Here is a 22,428-nt window from a genome sequence, read left to right on the forward strand (position 1 = left end):
GGGAAGGGATGGAGTTCCTTCAGTGGAAGGCCTAAAAACGGAGATGAGCACCCCATAATCAAATTTTATTAGACTGAACCATCCAGGAGTCCTTTACCTTTACCTTTAGTTCTTTGCTTCCATTTTAATGAGGGAACAGAAATATGTGAAAAGCAATGTTGTCCAATGTTATTTGATAATATGTCACACCAGGCCCATTGCTATCAATCAAATTCAATGCAACATACCAGCCAGGGAAAACATTAAGTTTAGGGAAGCTTTTAATGTTTGACGAACTATTGTATTTTAAGATTTTGTTGGAAGCCGCCTGTCAGGGAATTGGAAGCTGCCAAAGAGCCGAGGGGGGAGAGAGGCAATTACAGAGAGCCTAAAGAGCTCATCAGCAGTCTCTCATCCGACTCCGAGGAGGAAATAGGGAGGGGGGAGAGCCAGTGCCCGGAACTAGCTACTCACAGAACAGAGGAAGCAGGAGGCGTGCACTGCGGAGATGGGCCTGTTGGGGGAAGGTTCGAAAGCTCAACGGCCGGGTGGCAAAGAGAAGAAAGACTGGCAAGCTGCCAAGAGATGTTTTTTCTGTCAGAAAACGGGGAACTTTGCCAGAGTGTGTCCGGAGCGTCGTAACTGGCAGGGTGTGATGGCCTGGGAATCTGATTCAGAGACTGAACCGGAGGAATCCCAGCCTGCACAGGAGTCCCCGCCTCCAGGGCCGGCTGAGCCGGGGCAGGGCCTTGAATCTGAAGCGCCTGCACCTGTGCCGGATCCTCAGGAGCAGACACCAGATGAATCCACTCTGGCTCCGGAGGTGATTGAGGACACAGTGCCTACAGGTGCGCCTCTCCCAGCCCTGTCAGGGGAAGGCGAGCCTCCCCCTGGGTCCAGTAACCCTCCAGCCTCTCCTGAGCTGCAGAGGCTCAGGGCAGAGAGGCGGAGGGAACTGGGTTCTCTCAGGAGTGCTCGCCTTAAGGCCAGGAGAGGCGGGTCACCTGTGGGCCGGGACCACCCCTGGCCTCAGAGAAGATAAAGGCCAGTCAGCCCGGTCCCAGGTTCGGGAGCAACGTCGTTGGAAACCTGTTTCTGCCAGCACCCAGACCTGTTCTTTCAGAGTTCCCGACCTTGCCCGGCCCCTCGCTTTGGACCCCGCTTTGCCCTTGGGTGGACAGTCTCCAGACCCTCGACCCAGGACCGGACTCTGACCACGCCTCACTGTAACCACCCCCCGGGACCAGCACACAGGGAATGGTTGGGGCCACCCAGCAGGCAGAGGCAGAGGAAACCCAGACTTCAGGAAACGGGGAAGCCTGGCTGGTGGTGAACCGAGGCAACAGCCAGGCGGGAGCAACAGCGAAAGTCCTCGGCTCGGACACCCCAAAGCAAGCATAATGTTGAAGGTGGTCCTAGAGCTCCCGAATGGCCACGCGGTGGAGGAGTTGGCTTTGGTTGATTCCGGAGCTTCGGCGTCATTTTTGGAGAGCCAGTGTGGTGTAGTGGTTAAGTCACGTAATCTGGGGAACCGGGTTTGTGTCTCCGCTCCTCCACATGCAGCTACTGGGTGACCTTGGGCCAGCCCCACTCACCTCACAGAGTGTTTGTTGTGGGGGAGGAAGGGAAAGGAGATTCCCAACTGAACCTGAGGCCTTTGGATTTTCCGCTGCAAGTCACTACAATTGATGGGAGAGAACTGTTGGGAGGTGAAGTGACCCATCAAACGCCTCCCATGAGGATGCGGGTGTCTACCCACTCCGAGGTCATCGCCTTTCACGTGGCCACGTTGGCGGGTCTGCCTATCATACTGGGCATGAGCTGGTTGGCCTTGCACGATCCGGTGGTCTCCTGGCATCAACGGTCACTGATTTTTGGGTCGGCGCACTGCATGGAGAACTGCCTGGGCCTAGAGCTACCTCGACGGTTGGAGGCCGGGATGGCAGCAGCATGCAAAGCAGGGACGACCGAAATTCCTCCGTATTATCGGGACCTACAGGAGGTGTTCAGCGAGAGGGAGGCTGACACGTTGCCACCGCATCGACCGTATGATTGCCAGATCAACCGGATCCTGGGGGCCACGCTGCCGGTGGGCAAGCTCTATTCCATGTCGGAGCGAGAGATCAAGGAACTGAAGGACTTTATCGAGAAAAATCTAAAGAGAGGATTCATCAGGGAATCCAAGGCGGCAGGGGGGGAGCCCAGTGTTCTTTGTGGACAAGAAATTGAAGTCGAATTTTATTAGAAACATAGTCGAATTTTATTAGACTTAACCATCCAGGAGTCCTTTACCTTTACCTTTAGTTCTTTGCTTCCATTTTAATGAGGGAACAGAAATATGTGAAAAGCAATGTTGTCCAATGTTATTTGATAATATGTCACAACAGGCCCATTGCTCTGAATCAAATTCAATGCAACAAACCAGCAAGGGAAAACATTAAATTTAGGGAAGCTTTTAATGTTTGGCGAACTATTGTATTTTAAGATTTTGTTGGAAGCCGCCCAGAGTTTTAATGCCCATGTTTTAATGTCCTTTTAATATGTTTTAAAGTAAAAGATTCAAGAAAGATCCTTCTTCTGGGGCCTGCCTGGTGTTAGCCTGTGTGTAGTTCAGATTCGGAAGTTTGATTGCATTTCCTGCCATTTGAGTGCAGAGTGCTGACACAGAGTCAACAATGGTAGGCTTACTGGAAGGAAATGGATGGAGTATGAAGAGCCTTTTTCACTCATTGCAGCTTTTGAGCAGGGCATGTGGAACCATGCCTTCTCTTTGCAAGATCACATCTACAATGTGGATTTCAAGCAGTTTAACCAGTGCAACTTAAGGATGGGCTTCTCTTGAGGCATATGATCAAGGCCTGTATTTTAAAATGAGCTTAAAAATATATTTGCAGATGCTTGTGTGTTTTTATGCCAGGCAGAAGACCAGCTGGCTAAGGATTTTGGCAGATGTTTATCCTCCTGGACAAGGGCCCCCCTGATTTATAGCAGGAGCCAAAATTCTCAAAGTTGTAAAAGGGAATTATAGGCTGGGAGCAAAAAGGTTACACTGACCCCACATATTACAGAATACAATCAAGCTGCAAAAACACTAATTAAGAGTTAGTAAATAGTAGGATTTATTGTTTAACAGAAAATAATACCATGTGCCTCCCATTAGGCTTAAGCCACATTTTCCTAAGGTTAAAGGGCAAGAGCTAATAGAAACAGCAGCTGGCTTGAAAGGGGTGTGTGTGTAAATTTAAGGGGTTGCTTTTGGAAAGTGTTTTTACTAAGTTCCTTTTTACTTTGAAAAGGCCTTTGCTTCTAAAAATCTATATATGTTATGTATGAAATATATTGGCTTAAATGTAATTATGCAAAGGATTTAGAAAGTAAGAAATGTTAGATTCTTATTTCATTGATGGTGTGTGAGAATGTGAACCCAAGATCTGTTTAAGACAGAATGAGCCATCTGTTTTGGAGTGAATAGGGCAATAGGGCAATAGGGTAATAAGGGCAAAAGTGTTGGGATACTGCCAGGGAGATAAAAGTCCATCTGAGGCCCCAAGCTCAGTGCCGGACGATCCATCGACCTCCCGTAGTCACGCAGTATCAGCAATTTAGCGACACTAAGCTTCTGGCTTAGTGCACACTCTAACAGCAGAATTCACACAGCAAAAGTTGCACAGCAGGACAGCATATTTACAGTTTATTTGGCGTTGGTCAGAACAAAGAAAACATGACCGTCTGCTCCGACTGCTCAGGCAAGACAGGCAGAAAATGAAAGGAACAGACAAACATAAACATCCTGTGAACAGGAAATACGCAGGCTGTGACACAAACATCCTGCTCCCTTTTAAGGTGGAACGGAAATATCCTAACATCCTCCCCCTTTCCGTGTAACCTGTAGTACCTGTGGTTCAACCCAATTGCAACCTTTGTACGTAAACCTTAAGTTGTTCTCTGTTAACAACCTTAGACAACAGATCAGCAGGAATTTCATTTCCTGGCATGTAGGACACCTGAATGAGTTCTTTCTGAATACACTCTCTTGCACGATGTAGCTTAATCTGCAAGTACTTGGTCCTTTGCTTGCAACTCTCCGAGTTCAACAAAGCCAAACAAGATCTATTGTCTTGATACACTTGTATAGGACATTTCACAGAAACCCCAATGTCCTTAAACAGTTGCATCAACCATTCACAATCCATGAGTGAAAATGACAGAGCATTGAGTTCTGCTTCACAGGAACTTAGGCTAACTGTCGTCTGCTTTTTGCACAACCAGTCAAACAGGCAGTGGTTGTACATGTAGCATACTCCAGAAGTGCTTGTACCATCCGTGGTGTCACTTCCAAAACTTGCATCTGCAAAGATTTCAAGACCTCCAGTCTTCTGACTGGTGAACCTCAGCCTGTAGTGCATAGTCCCTTTCAAATACCGGGCTATGCGCTTCAGAGCTTTCCAATCCTGAACAGTAGGATTGTTAGCATGTCTGCTAAGCAGGTTAGTGCTCACAGCAATGTCAGGTCTTGAACATCTAGCAATGAAATTCAACTTGCCTAGAATGCATCTGTACAGCGTTGTGTCAGAAAACGCTTCAGCAGTACTGTCTACCTGGTAACCTGTCACCATCGGTGTGTCTGCTGGGTTTGCATCAACCAAATTCAACCTGGTTAATACATCAGCAATTTTCTGTGTTTGGTGTACCAGAAAATTACCTGCTTGGTCCCTCTCCACCTGCAGAGAAAGATAGTTGGATACCTCACCAAGATCCTTCATGTCAAAGTGCTCCTTCAGCTGAGCTAGGGTGCTTTGGTAGAAAGCCTGATTCTTCCAAAACATCAGAAGATCATCAACAAAACATAAACAATACAGTTTGTTTTGCCCCTCCTCCTTGACAAACACACACGGATCAGCTTTGCCCTGGTGAAAACCTAGAGAAAGCAACGTTTCAGTGAGTTTTGTGTTCCAACACCTGGCACTCTGCTTGAGACCATATAAGGATTTCCGCAGTTTACAGACCATTCCCTTCTGTATCTGCATCCCGTCAGGTGGAAGCATGTACAGCTCCTCCCCCAAAATCCCGTACAAAAAAGCTGTATTTATGTCATGATGGGAAACATGCAGTTTCTCCTCCGCAGCGATCTTGAGCATTAGCCGAATGCTCTCATATTTGACCGTGGGTGAGTAGGTCTCGTGGTAATCCTGCCCTGGTACCTGTGAAAAACCTCTGGCAACCAATCTGGCTTTGTGTCTGACAACTTTGCCATTTTGGTCTGTCTTGGCCTTGAAGACCCATTTGCTGCCAACCAGTCTCATCCCTGGGACTACCGGTACCAGCTCCCAAGTCTGGTTCCTGTTCAAGGAATCAACTTCAGCCTTCATGGCATTAAGCCAAGGCTCAGCATCTTTAGAGGTTAACTCCTGGACCTCTTTGAAGCTTGAAGGTTCCCACACCTTCTCTGAGCTACTAAGAACAGCAGTTGCCGTCTTAGCAAACTCATCAGCAAATCTCTTTGGAGGTTTGCCTTTGGTCGCCCTTTCAGACCTGCGAACCAGACGCAAGTCTTCAGGACTCATCTCCTCCTTCTTAGGAGAAAAGTGACCAATGGTGAACAGTGGCTCTTCCAGTTCATTGTCAGACGCATCAGATGGTCTGACTGAGGCCTTTGCGCTCTTGTAGTCTGCTGTGTCATCACTGTCGCTGACAGCAGCAGCAGCGCCGCCCACTGAACTGTAATCCGAACTCTGATCATCACCACCACCATCATCATCATCATCATCCTCAGTTTCCTCAGCTTTCTCAGCATGATCTGCTTTCTTCACATCACCTTCATCCTCCTCTGGGTAACTCTGGAAAATTCCCACATTTTCCCCCCACTTAGGATTGTACTCAACACTCCTTGTGAACTTTATGGATTTAGAGTTAGTCATCCATACTCTGTATGCACCTTTGTCGTACCCCATGAACAAACCATGTGCCCCACGCTTCCAAAGCTTGTTGCTTTGTGGGGTGTGTACCCACATGTCAGAACCAAAGATTCTCAAGTGCTTGGTGTTAGGTTTCTTACCAAACATTTTCTCATAGGGAGTGCAGCCAATAGGTGATGACAGTCTGCGATTAAAAGTGTAAACAAAATTCGAGAGAGCCTCCCCCCAAAACTTCTCAGGGAGGTTGGCATCATGCAACAAGGTTTTTATTCCTTGCAGCAACGTTTGATTTGCTCTCTCCGCAAGCCCATTCATCCATGGCGATCTAGGCGTTGACAAGTCATGCTGGATTCCCTTCTCAGTCAGGAAAGCTTCAAACTGCTGAGAAGTGAACTCCCCGCCCCGATCAGTAAACAGACAGCCAATACGTTTACCATGAGCATTCTCCAACCAAGCACAGAATGCCTTGAACCTAGGAAATGCTTGCGATTTCTGCTCGAGCACAAACACATGAATGTACCTGGAAAAAGAATCAATTAGAACCATGAAGTACCTTGCCCCTCCCAAAGAGGGCGCTAGAGGCCCAACCAGGTCTGCGTGAACTAGCTGGTAGGGTTTGGAAGCCTGCCTGCTAGACTCCTTGCCTTTTGGAGCAACCTTCACCTTGTTCTCTGCACAAGATACACATTTCATGTGAAATTTACAAGGTTTGATGTCCAAACCTTCAACCAACTCAGGCATCTTGGCTAGCGCTTGCCAAGAGAGGTGACAAAATCTTCTATGTGCATCGTGAATGCATCCTGCATGAAGAACCTTGTTAGTTTGTGCAACACAACAAGAATCAGCATTAGGTATAACAGCATTGTCATCATAAGTTAGACAGAACAAACCATCCAACAACTTTGCATGCAAAAAGTCCTCTTTGCCTTTTCTGATGACACAGACAGTCCTCTTGAATGTAATTTCAAAACCACGCCCATTCAGCTGTGGGACACTAAGCAAATTGTCCGCAGCTCCTGGAACAAAGAGTACATCTCTGATGGTAGTATGCAGACTTGCAAGTTTCACAGTCCCAACTCCTGCAACTTGCAAAGTCCTTCCATCAGCCAGGTGGATCTCTCCATCTTGAGGTGTGAAGGAGATGAACAGATGGCGGTCTTTGGCGATATGGCGCGTGCACCCTGAATCCACAATAAACCTGGCTTTGGCTTTTGCCTTTGGTGAAGCAGTGCCAGCAAACAAAACCTTGTTTTCCACTGGCGTGGGCTTTTGCAGCTTGCCCCCCTGCTCCTGGCCATCAGACGTGCCTTTAGCCTTTGGTGGAGCTGTGCCAGCAAACATAACCTTGTTTTCCACTGGCGTGGGCTTTTGCAACTTGCCCCCCTGCTCCTGGCCATCAGACGTGCCTTTAGCCTTTGGTGAAGCTGTGCCAGCAAACAAAGCCTTGTTTTCCACTGGCGTGGGCCTTTCACCCCCCTTCTGCTTCGGGCCATCTGCAGGCACCCGTCTCTGTTTACTTCTGGCCTTCCGGCCTCTGCAAAGTTGACCTTGGCTCCCATGGGAAACAGAGCTCTCAGCTGCCGACTCCTTGGCTCCCCCTGGAGGCTGGAATGCTGCCTGGGATGACATCACAGTCAGCTCCCCCTGCAGCTTGCAACCGGTGCCCTCGGCATCCCTGCATTCACTCGCATTCTGGGAAACAGCCAGGACCTCCGATGCAGTCAAACTCTGGGCTGGGATGACTGGCAGATGGGCTATCTTCAAAGCATTCCACATCTGACGTGCAGTCGTGTTGCCAGCTAGCGTAGCAATTTCCTCCAGAGAGACGGACAAGACTATTACGTCTATGGCTCTCGAATTCTGAGCCTCCCATCTCCCTGTCAGAGGAACTGGAGGGGCTTCAATCACAGTTTGCCACACTCCAAACTGACGCAGCAAACTCTCACACCATTTTGCCCAGGTCTCATAATTGTTCCGATTTAACTTTGGGCACTCAGCAGCTTCAGAGGCTTGGAAAAACTCCATTCCAGCTCTTAACGTCAGCCGTGAGCCTTCTTCACTTCAGAGACTCCTTATCTTGGCACCCATAAATCACGAAGCCTGCTTGGCTCGGCTCCCAGGCCAATTAGGCCAGCCGGACATCAAAAGCTCTTGCCGCGGCAAACAGAAAAGCCTCTGCTTTCGCTTTTCCAACATACCTTAGCAGTCTGTCGCTGTCTTACTCTCCTGCAAGTGCCGTGAATCTGGGCCCGAAACCATGTTGTTGGGATACTGCCAGGGAGATAAAAGTCCATCTGAGGCCCCAAGCTCAGTGCCGGACGATCCATCGACCTCCCGTAGTCACGCAGTATCAGCAATTTAGTGACACTAAGCCTCTGGCTTAGTGCACACTCTAACAGCAGAATTCACACAGCAAAAGTTGCACAGCAGGACAGCATATTTACAGTTTATTTGGCGTTGGTCAGAACAAAGAAAACATGACCGTCTGCTCCGACTGCTCAGGCAAGACAGGCAGAAAACGAAAGGAACAGACAAACATAAACATCCTGTGAACAGGAAATACGCAGGCTGTGACACAAACATCCTGCTCCCTTTTAAGGTGGAACGGAAATATCCTAACATTAAGGTGCCTTGTTGAGGCAAATGTAAGATATATGGCTACTTGTTTGCCATTTATAGATAGAAGGAAATATAGCTCTTTGTCTCCCATAAAAGGTAATAGGAAATGGGTGTATCTTTTATGATTGGTTCTAGCAAACAGCCAATAGGAATTTCAACCAGGCTGATTGGACAGAGGCAGCCAAAGGAGGAGCAAGGGGGCTGGGCTGAGGAAATATAAGTGCTGGCCATCAGGGCTGGAGTGGGCAGAGCTTTGGTAACCATATACCACTGTGTCTCTCATTTATTTGTCTGACAAATAAATTATTATTTTAATTTCTCTATTGCTGCGTTGAATATTTCATTCCAGCTAAGCGTTAACCACAAGCAGGGTGCTACTGTTGGGATTCGCAGGATACTGAGTAAGTCTGCAGGCTTCAACAGGATGATGCAATACTCTGTGAAGTGCTGGGTCACAGTGACTCAGCAGGAGTGTGATTAATGTGATTGGCTATCACCTGTTCTAAAAAGGAAAGCCTGTTCAACAGTAACTAATGGTGGTTGTGCTGTGGTGTGGTGATGCTGTGGTGGAGAGTATTCGTTTGCCTTAAGGAGCAGGTACTCTGTATGGACTGTTTTTGTAAATACCTGTATATAGCTCACATTAAAAAGACTGCACTGCGAAAAACCTGGGACTCTGAGCGTTTCTGCTAAAAGCGCCGTGAGGAATTCGCGACAGCTACACTCTCATCATATCACATGCTCCTTCAATGCCTTCTCCACCAATGTTATGACTCTTGCCACCTGGGGCATCTTTCCAACGAGAGTCTTTCATGACACCAGGATTAAACCTCTTTTCCGTAACATCGTACAAAAAGGTATCCGCTCACCAGACTGGCGCGACATAGTCTTGAAACTCAAGCTGCCACCCCGGGAACCTCACCCTCCCTCTCAGCCCAAGCTACCTGGTTTATCTACTCCAGCAACAGAGAAGCATGACCAAAGCGGGCCCAGCCTTCTGGCTGCTTTAGAGGAGAGGGACCTTATCTCATCCTATGGTGAGTTGCCATTAGAAGAACAGCAGGAAGTTATAAATAGGCTTGATATACTCAAGCAGCAACTTACACATGTACTTCAAGAGAAAAAAATCTCCTCAAAATCTGGTCATAGTAACCTACTAAATCAAAGGAACGCAGTCATGAAGGGGCTAACACCTCAGAAATCCCTGCCAAATATTGGGACTCCATTAACGGATGATATGGCAGTCTGCCTGGCGGAAGCTCCTCATACTCCGTCGCAATGCAGTCTCCCTTCACCTCTACTAATAGATCTGCAATCAACTACTTCGCCCTTCGTCTTAAAGAGCAATGCGCCAAACACCCCTCATCTTGGAAATCTGTCAATGTCCTATTCTTCTATGCCTGACCTGGAGTCTTCAATCAGTGCGGCCCACTCAGATGACTGTACATCCTCATCCTTTGCCAGTCAACCTCTTTTGGCAGAATCTCATTTACCCATAACCTCTTCAAGCCAATACATAAACGTTGAGGAAGCCACGGTGCAAAGAGACAGCTCAGGTCTTATTGAGGACCCTGTTGGACATATCAATCGAATTACCACCCCTTCGTTACCTTCGGTAACTTCACGCCTGGTGCTGTCTCAGACCCTTGGCAATGCCTCTCCCACCAGTAACCAGAGTAACTGACTAGCACATAGTCCCTCTCCAAACTGCTTTAATGTGCTATCCTGGAATGTGGCAGGATGGACGTCCAAACAGGATGGCGGGGATATGAAAGAGTTTTTAGCGAAATTCCAGATAATGGGTATACAAGAGACCTGGTGCCTAGAATCGTCTCTCCCCCCCCCCATCCCTACTGGGCTATGACGCTTATGTGATTCCTGCGACCAAAACACATTTGTATGGGCGCCCTAGTGGTGGCCTGGTAACATTTGTTTCGCAGGAGCTTCAACTTAATATCTCTCCTCTCTTTTGGTTAGAGAGTAATTCCATTCAAACTTTACATATCACTAACAGCTTGGTTGGGGACTTCATATGTGTAAACTTGTACAATCCATCTACCTCCTCCCCTTCTCATTCAAATCAGTTTTGGGAGGATTTAAGATTTATCCTTGATAAATCGGTGGCTGAATTTCCAAAGTCAGAGATCTTTATAATGGGGGACTTTAATGCCAGAATCGGAGCAGACATAAGCTCATTCACCCATAAGTTGCAATTATTCATAGAGGAGGAGTGGTTTCCTACGTGGAATTCACATGATAAGACCATCAATAGGGCTGGCATCATACTACTGGAGCTTACCATAAACTGCGGGCTGCACAGCTTGCATGGCACTCCCAAAGACTGGTCCGGGGGATTCTATACTTTTCTAGGTTCGAGAGGGGCAAGCGTTATAGACTACATCTGGTCCTCTTCGGCATATTGTTTCAATGTGTTCAACAGAACCAAAAGTGACCACCTTCCAATCGCCATCTCCTTCCCCCCCCCCCACACAGCTGGGGCTTCCCAGCTCATTCCACCTCCAGGACCCACTGATCTTAGCCCCCGGTCGTAAGAAGTGGGATATCTATCTGGAGCAAGACATAAAAGTCCTCCTAAATTCCCCTGAGATCCTAGCCTTGAAAGCTCAGCTGTTAACAACGAATGTGAATCATTTCTCAACTTTCCAGCAAATTCTAGCCTACTTGCTTCCTTCACTCACAAAATCTCCCCGTGCGATTCTAACCTGGAAGAATCAAACTTGGTTCGACCAAGAATGCAAACAGTGCAGAAGTTGGCTTAGATTTCTTCAGTCTGATATGAAATCAGACAGCTCTCAGAGCAAAATCAGGGAGTTAGCCCAATTCCGTTTATACTACAAGAAGTTGCTTCAACATAAGAAATTGCTCTTTGCGAAAGAACGCTGGACGGCCCTGTCAGTGGCCATTAAAACCCGTGACGACAAGAAATTCTGGAATTTAATTAATGCAGGTTTAAGACCCCACTCATTCATCGTTAATAATATCACAGCAGCCAGTTGGCACTCTCACTTTGCTCAGCTGTATTCCGCCCCAGATCCTGAAGTAAACGTAGTCTCTTCTCTTCCAGCATCTGCCTTGCCCACCTGGGAACCAGTTTCCCCAGAGAGATGTTTACAACTAATTAGCATGCTATCAGGGGATAAATCCCCGGGGGAGGATATGATACCACCTGAGGTATTTATATCGAACCAGACGTGGTGGGCCCCTATTTTAGCATCTCTCTTTACGACTATTAATGCTACTCTTAAGATTCCACATAACTGGAAACAGAGCATAGTCATCCCAATATATAAAAAGGGGGACCCACAAGATCCGCGTAACTATCGACCTATTAGCCTGCTGGACATATCATACAAGGTTTACTCTAGATTCTTGTTAGAGAAATTAATCGAGTGGGCAGAAGAAACAAAGTTATTCCATCCGGAACAGGCTGGCTTCCGTAAAGGTCATAGTACATCTGGCCAATGTCTTGTTCTATTTACACTGATTGATAAATACCTAAACAGGTTCAACTGCAAACTACACGTGGCTTTTGTGGACTTGACCTCCGCTTTTGACTCCATCCCTAGAGATAGGCTATGGCAGAAGCTTAGTTACACCAACATAGATAAGAGACTCCTCCACCTTCTTATGGAAATTCATAATGACATATCGGCCAGAGTAAAATTTGGCCCTCTGGGAGCTCTTTCTGATTCTTTCCCTCTGAATAAAGGGGTCAAACAGGGCTGCCTCTTGGCCCCTTTTCTATTTAATTTCTACATTAATGACATCGTTACAACCATGATGGCCCTAAACCAATCTGCCCCCTCTTTACAACAGCGCAAGATCCCCATATTACTCTATGCGGACGACATGGTGATACTGTCTTTAACCAAGCAGGGCTTAAACAACATGCTCAGAGGGCTCATGACATATTGTGATACCAACTCCCTCAAAATCAATTTCGCCAAAACCAAAATTCTTACTTTTGGCACGAAAACTCGGAAGCCATTCTGGAAATTTGAGGGCCACTCTATTGAATATTGCTCAGCATTCAAGTATTTGGGCATCACTTTTCAGCATGGGCTTAGTTGGTCAGCTCACCTAAATATGACCATCCTGGCTGCCCGTAGAACCATCAAAGCCTTGGAGAAATTCTTCTATGCAAAAGGCGGCCAGTTGGTTCCTCCAATCAGAAAAGCATTTATCAGCAAAGTCCTCCCGATGTTACTGTATGGGGTTGAAATCTGGGGGTGGAATTTAAAAACACTACAACGGCTCGAGATTCTACAAAACTCTTTTGCACGAAAGTTACTGGGCCTCCCCAAGGGCTCGGTTGCTGCACAGTTAAGAACAGAACTGGGCCTCCCCTCTATTGTTGCGAGAGCCCACATTAGAATAATCAGTTTTTATTGCAAATTAATCAATGCCCCAGGCTCCCTACTAGCCAGGCAAGCCTTTTTAACTTGTGCTCATAACAACAAATGGTCCAAGGCCATGGAGTTTATCACGGCACGCTACTCCCTCCCAGATCTTGACACGCTGTCATCTTGGGACTATCATAATATCCGGGCCTGGATTCTTACAAGAGACGAGGCCATGGACCGGGCACAGTCCGCCACAGCTCGCCTCTCCAAGTGGCTCCCCTAAAGTGAAAGTGGTAAGATCACTGGCCAACTACTTGATAGACTTGACGGAGCCCAATTTGAGAAGAGCGTTTACCATGGCCCGTTTCCATTCCCACGGCCTTCTTGCAGGGGATTTACTTTAAGACCCCCATTACTCAGCATTTATGTCCATGCACAATGAATGAAGTAGATGACTTCATACATTTCTTTTTCTACTGCCCTATTTATGAGCTAATAAGAACTAAGCTCTTCCTCTTGATCCCGCCCACCATCACATCTAAGGAAGACTGTTTGAAATCGCTTCTTGTGGATGCAAATCCCCAAATTTCACATGGGGTTGCAATCTTTATAGTGCAGGCTTTGAAACTCAGGGCTACACTGACTGGGTAGTGTGTCCCAGACCTGGACCTGTTTTAATTCTTTGTATTACCTTTTTAACCTAATGTGCCGAGCTTATTTTGGGGCCATTATATGTTTTATATACATCCGCATTTTAGATTCCCGGCGCTGGCAACTAAATTTTTACATTATTGTTTTAGGGTAATTTTAAATGTCACAATGCCAGTAATATCGTTTGAATCTTGTTAGGTTGCTTCTCTCTAGCATTTTTGTCTTATCCTGCTATGGCTGTATGCTAATGCAATAAAGGTTTGATGATGATGATGACTCTTGCTATGGTGAAGACAAAACCTCCAAACGGGGTCAATCTGTTTGGAGGAAAATTCCTTCCTGGCTCTGAAAATGGCAACCATTATTGGACCACAACAAAGCCAAGGAATGCAGTGCCCTAGAAGGACAATGTTAGCTTACATAAACACACAGCATCATTAAATGGGGGGGGGGAATAAGGAGGGTTTTTCTGCAACCAACTGTGGAGCCTGGGTTCAGATACAGACAACCTTTATCGGGTCTAAAGGCCTGTCAACTTGGCCTGTTTGGATTGGCCACAATTCAAGTAAAAAGATGGTGGCAAACCTGCCACTCCCCCGTGACTGGTCTAGGACAGGGGTCAGCAAACTTACTGTGCCTCGGTCCAGTGTCTCCAGCGCCGATCGCGCAGCAGGCCAGAGTGCGGGGGAGTGCTTGCCCATATGCGTGCGCACATGCTATTTCCGGGTCAGAGGAGCATCGGAAATAGCTTGTGCAAGGACCCCTTGTAAACAAAAAGATACAAGAAAGATCCTTCTTCTGGGGCCTGCCTGGTGTTAGCCTGTGTGTAGTTCAGATTCAGAAGTTTGATTGCATTTCCTGCCATTTGGGTGCAGAGTGCTCTGTGTCAGAGCTGGCCCACACCTCCTTGCAGGCATGTCTTAAGCTTTAAGACCATGGGCCTCCAACCATTTGTGCCATATGACCAAATAAGGCAACTGTCCAACTGCAGCAGCCCCATTTCCTTTGTAAAAGACGATGAGGAACCCAACAGAGGATGAAGTACCAAGGCACTGATGCCCCTGCTATTTGCAGAATTCCAATGATCCCAGCAGAGCTGATTCTCTACTGAGGACTTGTTGCCTCAGTTGGCCGGAATGACTGACTGCAGGTACAAGGCAGGGCAGACCTCGTAGCCCCCTCAATATTTCTAGGAAGGGTGCTCAGTCCCCCCAGTATTGAGGGGACCGCCATCCCCCACCACCAGGCTGTTGCTGTGGCCACAAATGACTGTCACCAGCAGCCGTGGGAGGCCAAGGGCCCTGTTAGCCACGAGGGACATGCGACAAATATGACTGGCCACGCCTGGCAGGGGAGGCGAAGATGGAGGAGAGGGGAGGGGGAAAATTTGATTTAATCCATTTGCATACTGCAGGGTATCATAACAGGTTTCCAAACAAATAAACAACTTTTAACCAAGAGGAAGGAACCAGAATGATTGGCAACTCAAACTAGAGCAAAATCCTTAGTTTTTCACCCCATCTTAATGCAGCCTACGGGACCAAACGATTCATTTGGCGCCGGGCGTAGGTACCTGAGTGGGACGTACGACAGATGTGGATGAAGACATCTAGGTCACATTGAGGAATTTGACCACACAGACGGGCCAGTGAGTGAAAGATGAAGGAGAATTTGGAATGTTAATAACTCCTCCCACCCATCTCAGGCAAACTGGTGGGGCAGCTACATGCATTCTCGGAAAACACAAGATTATTAAATCCATTCCCAGCTGGATTAAATCCTGGCCATGGGGGCTCAGCCCGCCCCCCCCATCCCCCATTGCCAGGTTGTAGTTATGGGGCTGCAAATGACAGTCACCTACAGCTGCAGGAGGCACACACCATAGGTAGCCGAGTGGGACATGAGAGAATCAGAACAGGTGGAGTCTTCACCATCTATCTCCTATGAGAGAAGCAACTGTGACAGTAAGGACCCCTTTCTAAACCAAAAGATACAAGAAAGCAGGGGTAACGGGTATATGGGGCTTCAGCCCCCTCAATATTTCTAGGCAGGGGGATCAGTCCCTCCGATACCGAAGGGGCCGCCACCGGCCACCGCTGGGTTGTTATGGGACTGCAAGTGGCCGTCTTGAGCAGCCACAGGAGGCATGGGATGTAGGTAGCCAAGTAGGACATGCGATGGACGTGGATGGACACACCTGGGTCACATCCGAGGAATTTGACTGCAATTTGGCAAAAAGCTGATTACAGAATAGCAGCTGCCTCTTGAATTGTGCCCGCCATCCCTTCTCCTGCCTGTGAGTAGCTGCTTGGTCTGCCTATGCAGCTTCAGTAAAGTTAGCCTTGAAAAGTTTGTGCATTCTGGCCCCACCATTCTCCCCCCACCACCGCCACTGCTTACCTATTTGCCTACTTTTCACCTTTGAATCCCTGGATTAGTACATGTGGAATGTGCACATAAGCACAGAGAGTGAAATTATGTGAACAGTCAAGTCCACAGTAATTTGAAATGAAGCATTTCCAGGTACAGGAGGTAATTATCCCTCAGGTGAGAGACAAATTTCTTTCAAGAGGAATTTCTTGGTAGGCTGAAGCAGTATTTGCCTTACAGCGCCTGTCACCAATATCTCCTGGAACTGAATCATAGGCTTTCTAAGCACCCATCATTGCAGGAAATTGTCAAGAATTGTGGTGACCTGATGCTTAACAATGTAGCAGAAAATGTGATTTATTGTTTTTCATACCTCATTATCTACCACGATTCTCTGCGGGTCATTATGCCATCCACAAGGACCTCGTTAGAACTTCAACTGTTCCCCTTATATCCTTACCCATGTCATTTAATTCTGTCTTACGTGTGTGTGTGTGTGTAACAAAACAAAAGTGAGAGAAAAGGAAATGGCTCTATCAGGCAGTTTTTTTGAAAAAAAAAGGTATGCATTATTTTCAGCAGCAATTGAGGAGAGGTGGAGACTTGAAATATGCCACTTAAAAGCACACGATTAAGTTCTGGGTGTTGTTACATATGCTAACCAGAGCAAATCACAAACACATGGAACTGGTTAAACTTTAGCCCTGTGGTGTGCTGAAAGGAGAATGTAGAGAAACATCTAATTCCTGGACGTTTTGCAGAACCAGAGTGTTGATATTATCTGCAGGGGTGTCCAGTTAATTTACACCCTTATTCTTGCCTCATTCAAGTTTCTTCGTAACGTTAGAATGGAGGAGGTCAAGAGAACAAGGGAAGTAACCAAGGAAGGCCACACATTTCATTACTTTGATGGGGTTCCTACTGCACATTAGTAATTTGAATGGTGACACTCCTGTGCAATATTGTTTGCATTTCTAATTAAAACTAAAGCTGCATTTGCACTGGCTGAAGATTTTGTTAAAGCTCAGTGTGTTTTGCAAGTTGTACTTATGCAGCCAGAAATAAATTTCATTGAAAGAGTATTGATTGAAGAGATACATAAGGACCAAGCGGGCTTTCTACCGGGAAGACATATATCTGATAACTTGAGGAATGTAATTGACATCTTGGAAAAGTTAGATGTGAACATAAATACTAAAGCTGTATTTGTGGACGCGGAGAAAGCCTTTGACAACATTTCTTGGAGTTTTATGAAAAAGAACTTACAGGGTATGGGGGTAGGCCAAGGCTTTGAAAATGGTATAAGTGCAATATACTCTGAACAAAAGGCTAAACTAATTGTAAATAATGTGGTTATGGAACAATTTAAGATAGAAAAAGGGACACGAGAAGGGTGCCCAATTTCCCCTTTACTTTTTATATCGGTCCTGGAGGTTTTGCTGAATATGATTAGAAGGGACCGGTTGGTTAAAGGCATACAGGTCGGAGCCAAACAGTATAAATTGAGAGCATTTGCAGATGACCTAGTTTTGACGTTACAGGAGCCAGAATCTAGTACCAAAAGAGTTTTAGAATTAATTCAAGAATTTGGTCAGGTGGCAGGATTTAAACTGAACAAGTCCAAAACTAAGGTTTTAGAGAAAAACTTAACATTGTTTGAAAAAGAGAAATTTCAGAATGAAACAGGTTTGACTGTGGTGAAGAAAGTGAAATATCTGGGGATTAATATGACAGCTAAAAATGGGAATTTATTTAAAAATAACTATGAGAAATGCTGGTTAGAAGTGAAAAAAGATCTTGAAATATGGTCAAATTTGAAGCTTTCCTTGATGGGTCGAATTGCAGCTATAAAGATGAATGTATTGCCTAAAATGTTGTTTTTGTTTCAAACATTGCAAATTGTGGACAAGATGGATTGTTTTAAGAAGTGGCAGAAAGACATTTCTAAATTTGTCTGGCAGGGCAAGTAGCCCAGGATAAAATATAAGATTTTAACTGATGTAAAAGAAAGGGGTGGTTTTGCCCTGCCAGACTTCAAACTTTACTATGAATCAGCAGCATTCTGCTGGTTGAAAGACTGGCTGCTTCTTGAAAACACAGACATTTTGGACTTAGAAGGTTTTAACAACGTTTTTGGATGGCATGCATATTTGTGGTATGACAAGGTTAAAGCACATAAAGCATTCAAAAATCATATTGTTAGGAGATCTTTGTATAATGTTTGGATCAGATATAAGGATTTATTGGAAAATAAGACCCCAAGGTGGTTGTCACCAATGGAAGCGAAAGCCCAGAAAAAGCTCAATATGGAGGCCAAATGGCCGAAATATTGGGAAATTTTGGAACAAGAAGGAGACAGACTGAAATTGCAGAGCTTTGAGAAACTAAAAAATAAAGTGCAGGACTGGCTTCATTATTTCCAGATAATGGAGGCTTATAATTTGGACAAGAAAATTGGCTTCCAGGTGGAAAAATCTAAATTAGAAACAGAAGTGCTAGAACCCAAAACTAAGATCATGTCAAAAATGTATAACTTGCTGTTGAAATGGAATACACAGGATGAAACGGTTAAGTCAGTTATGATTAAATGGGCACAAGATGTTGGACATAACATTATGTTTGCTGACTGGGAACAGTTATGGACCACCGGTATGAAATTTACGGCATGTAATGCCCTAAGAGAGAATATTATGAAAATGATATACAGGTGGTACATGACACCAGTCAAGCTCGCAAAAATATATCATTTGCCTGATAATAAATGTTGGAAATGCAAGGAGGTTGAAGGTACATTCTTTCACCTTTGGTGGACGTGCCCAAAGATTAAGGCCTTCTGGGAGATGATTTATAATGAAATGAAAAAGGTATTTAAATATACCTTCCTGAAGAAACCAGAGGCTTTTCTCTTGGGCATAGTCGGCCAATTGGTGCCAAAGAAGGATAGAACTTTCTTCATGTATGCTACAACCGCAGCAAGAATACTTATAGCAAAGCACTGGAAGACGCAAGATTTACCCACTCTGGAAGAATGGCAGATGAAGTTGATTGACTGTATGGGACTGGCAGAAATGACTGACAGAATCCGTGACCAGGGAGAAGAGTCGGCAGAAGAAGATTGGAAGAAATTTAAGGACTATTTACAGAAACATTGCAAAATTAATGAACCTTGAAAGATGCTGGATTGAATTTATGTGGTCTCTAGCTGTTATGGTAAAAAGAATTGGTATAAATATTGTTTAAGTTACAAAATTTAAGAAGTTGATTGGAAAATAAGGTGTTAGTTAAATGGAATGTTAAGAGATTAGGATTTGCTGGATAAACAATTTGAACTAGAAAACAAGAAGGGGAGGCATGAGGAAGTCAAGGAAATATGTTATTGAAAATTGATATTGAAATTGATTTGTTTTTAATATTTTTCTTTTTCTTTTTCTTTTTTGTTTGTATAAAATTGAAAAATCGAATAAATATTTATATAAAAAAAAGAAATAAATTTCATTGCACTCAATGCGGCTTTGCACCAAGAAACTTTATGTAGGAGCATACTGATCCTAATAAACTGGGCCTTGTGCTATTTACTTGCATTGAGGACATGACTTGGGACTGTCATGGTTAGCTCTAGCACTGCAGAATTAACCGTTATACCACTCCTTTAGTCATATTTAAATCCTATGGAAATCAATGAAACAAGATGATGGAATTACCACCTTTCCCAGTTCTCAGCCCTGCGAGCAGGAGTCAATAAATGCCACTTCCCAGTCAGCAGGCCTGAGGCCAGTCCCTGTCAATCTGTATATTTTCTTCTATTGTCCACCCTTTCGCCTAGAATAGTTCGTATTCTGACTTTCAAAGCACCTTTCCAGATCTGTTGCCTTGATCTCCATTTCTGCTCTACCTTGTTTGTTGTTGTTCTTTTCAAAAGAAAACAAAGGGGGGGGAATGATTCTCTCCTGCTTTCAATAATATAATTCAGGCATTGTTTCAGTGAAGGAAATAGGTTGCAGACAAGCTAGCTCAGGAATGCCTGATCATAGTCTATGGAAAGAGAGAGGGAGAAATCAGGATAAGATGTCTTTGTATGTTTGAAGATAGGGACAGTTTCCAATAGATTTTGCACAGCATGGGTGAGGTTTGTTAGACGCTTGTTCTGTGGGATGCCGAATGCAGACAGTGAGTTACAAAAAAGAAAGGATTCACATCTGCACAAAGACCTGTCACTTATCCAGAGTCTCATATGTGGTAACAAGGACTGCTTTCGGCACTAATTCGTTCAGACCACCAACAAAGCAAAGCAGAGATAAGAACTCAGAATTGGGATGAACTACCCCCTTCTTCCAAATAATAGCCATCCTGCCGGTTTAAGGAAGAGATGTAGTTTGGAGGCCACATTCTTGGGACCGGTAGGCCATGAGTGAAACCACACTCTCTTATTCGTTTGCTTTAAGTGTTCTATCTCTGAGGGTTTCAAAGGTTAACCTTCCAAACAGGAGAGAAGTCAACCCCAGATGCCTCAAGTTCTGGTTGCAAATAGGAAAAGGGAACTGATTAACTACATGGTGCTAAATAAGTATGGACTACACTGCCATTTTTGTGTGTGCACGCGTGTGTGTGCATGCACCATTCTTTCATGTATGCTCTTCCAAAAGACATTCAAGAATGGATAAGAAAACTTGTTACAGTATCACCAGTTAAATGAAATCTTCAAAAAAGACAACTTGCCATTTGCCTCTAAAATTCAGAGGAGATTGCAGCTTGGTATTGAAGAAATAATCAACTTGAGCCCTGTGAGCCCAAGCCTCTGCTCATGTAGAACATCTTAACCCTTTAAGTACCCCTAACCAAGGGTCTAGAGCTGCTACACAAGGTATCTGCTTTCTAAGAAGAGACCATAATCTTAGAGGCACAGCACATACACTGCACGTTTAAGGTCCCAGACTGAAATCTTGGCATTTCCTGTTAAGAAGATCAGATAGCAAGTGATTGAAAAGACTTCTGCTTGACACCTTGGAGAGGTGCTGCCAGTCAGAATAGACAACACTGTGCTTGATGGACAAACCAGCTGACCTGGTATAAAACAGCTTCCTATGTTCCTAAAACTCACTTTGAAACAGCCTGGTGTTCTCTGGATTGGCATAGTCTAGTAATCCAGGTTATCAATGGTAGCAGCAGAGATGAATTTCTGAAACAAACTTGACAAGACTGAGGGTTTTTGCTGTCAGACCTGCTAAGTTTGTCTGCAGTTTTGTGCTAGCTTCCTACACACACCCCTCCCATCTCCCTCATTTATTAAATGAACGACACGTTTCAAAGTTGGGGGGGGGGAGGGCAATCAATAAAGTGATAAGTGCCAGCTAGCTGAAAATGGAAAAATATAGCATGCTATGGAGCCTGGCAACCCAACAAAGCAAGATGCATACGCGAGGGCACTAAGAATGAGCAAAAAAAAGAGGCGAGAGCACAGTTTAGCCTTTTGAGAAGCAGAGGGGCTTATGGAATGTTTGTGTCAAGTTTTGCAACCTCTGGGGAACTTGCTTGTGATGCTGCAGTTACTTGGCACAGAGAAACGAAACATCACATCTCTCTTAACTGAACCATCCTGCGGACTGGAAGTACTGTACATTACGAGTGCATGGCGAGTTGCTGCCAAATGTTTGCCTGCTTGATTTCCCTAGCACATAAGCAGACTTCAGCTGAAATCACATGTGGGCATGTAAGCATGAACTGAACTACTGACTGAAACACTGGCAGGCATTTCTGTGGACACAGATGATTGATACCCAAGTCATTTCTTTCCCCTGGGATGTAAACAGGTTTTGCCTTCTCACCCACGCCCCACCACTTTCATGTGACAAAGAGTGTTCTCCTTAATGGAGAGCGCTGGTTGCGGTGGGGTCTATCAGGCCACCCCCCCCCCTTGGTTGCCAGGCAGGATTGGAAAGTTGGCCTGTGGCAATGATTAGTTGGTTGAGTTGCTGGGGCAATTTATGTGTTGCAATTTGGTGGTGTTGCCGGAAATATCCGAGGGCTCCCTTGGACAAAAAGTAAAGACACCAGCCAGGATAACTTGGAGCAAAACAGCAGCCTGTAGGCTTGGCCTTTATTGAACTGTTGCAACAGGGTGTTCCCCTCACTTGCAAGAGAGAGGAAAGACCCAGAAAAATAGTGTGCAAGGTCTTATAAAACTTTTTGAAATTCCCCTCCTCTAGGTCAAGCCCACCCCCAGAAACATCATGCATACATTACAGAAAGGAGGGGTTGAGGGAGGAGTTGGTGGTAACCTGAGTGTCTTGTCACCTGGCTGGTTCCTCCTTTCCCCCCTCCCCATGAGTCACTTCCAGGAGACAAAGGGGAGTTTGCAGTTTCCTGCCCCCTGAGGGAAGATCTGATCATTGTCCATTGTTTCAGTCCATGCTGAATCCACTCCCATATGCAACTTCTTTGTGATCTTGATTGTCTTCTGTCTGGGATCATCAGGGTTGGCATAGCAACTGGGCAGGGCTCCTGTGGATGTGCTGAGACGGTGAAGGGATTAT

The sequence above is a fragment of the Podarcis filfolensis genome (assembly GCF_964270895.1).
Source record: "Podarcis filfolensis genome assembly, chromosome: W".
In the NCBI taxonomy this organism is placed as follows: domain Eukaryota; kingdom Metazoa; phylum Chordata; class Lepidosauria; order Squamata; family Lacertidae; genus Podarcis; species Podarcis filfolensis.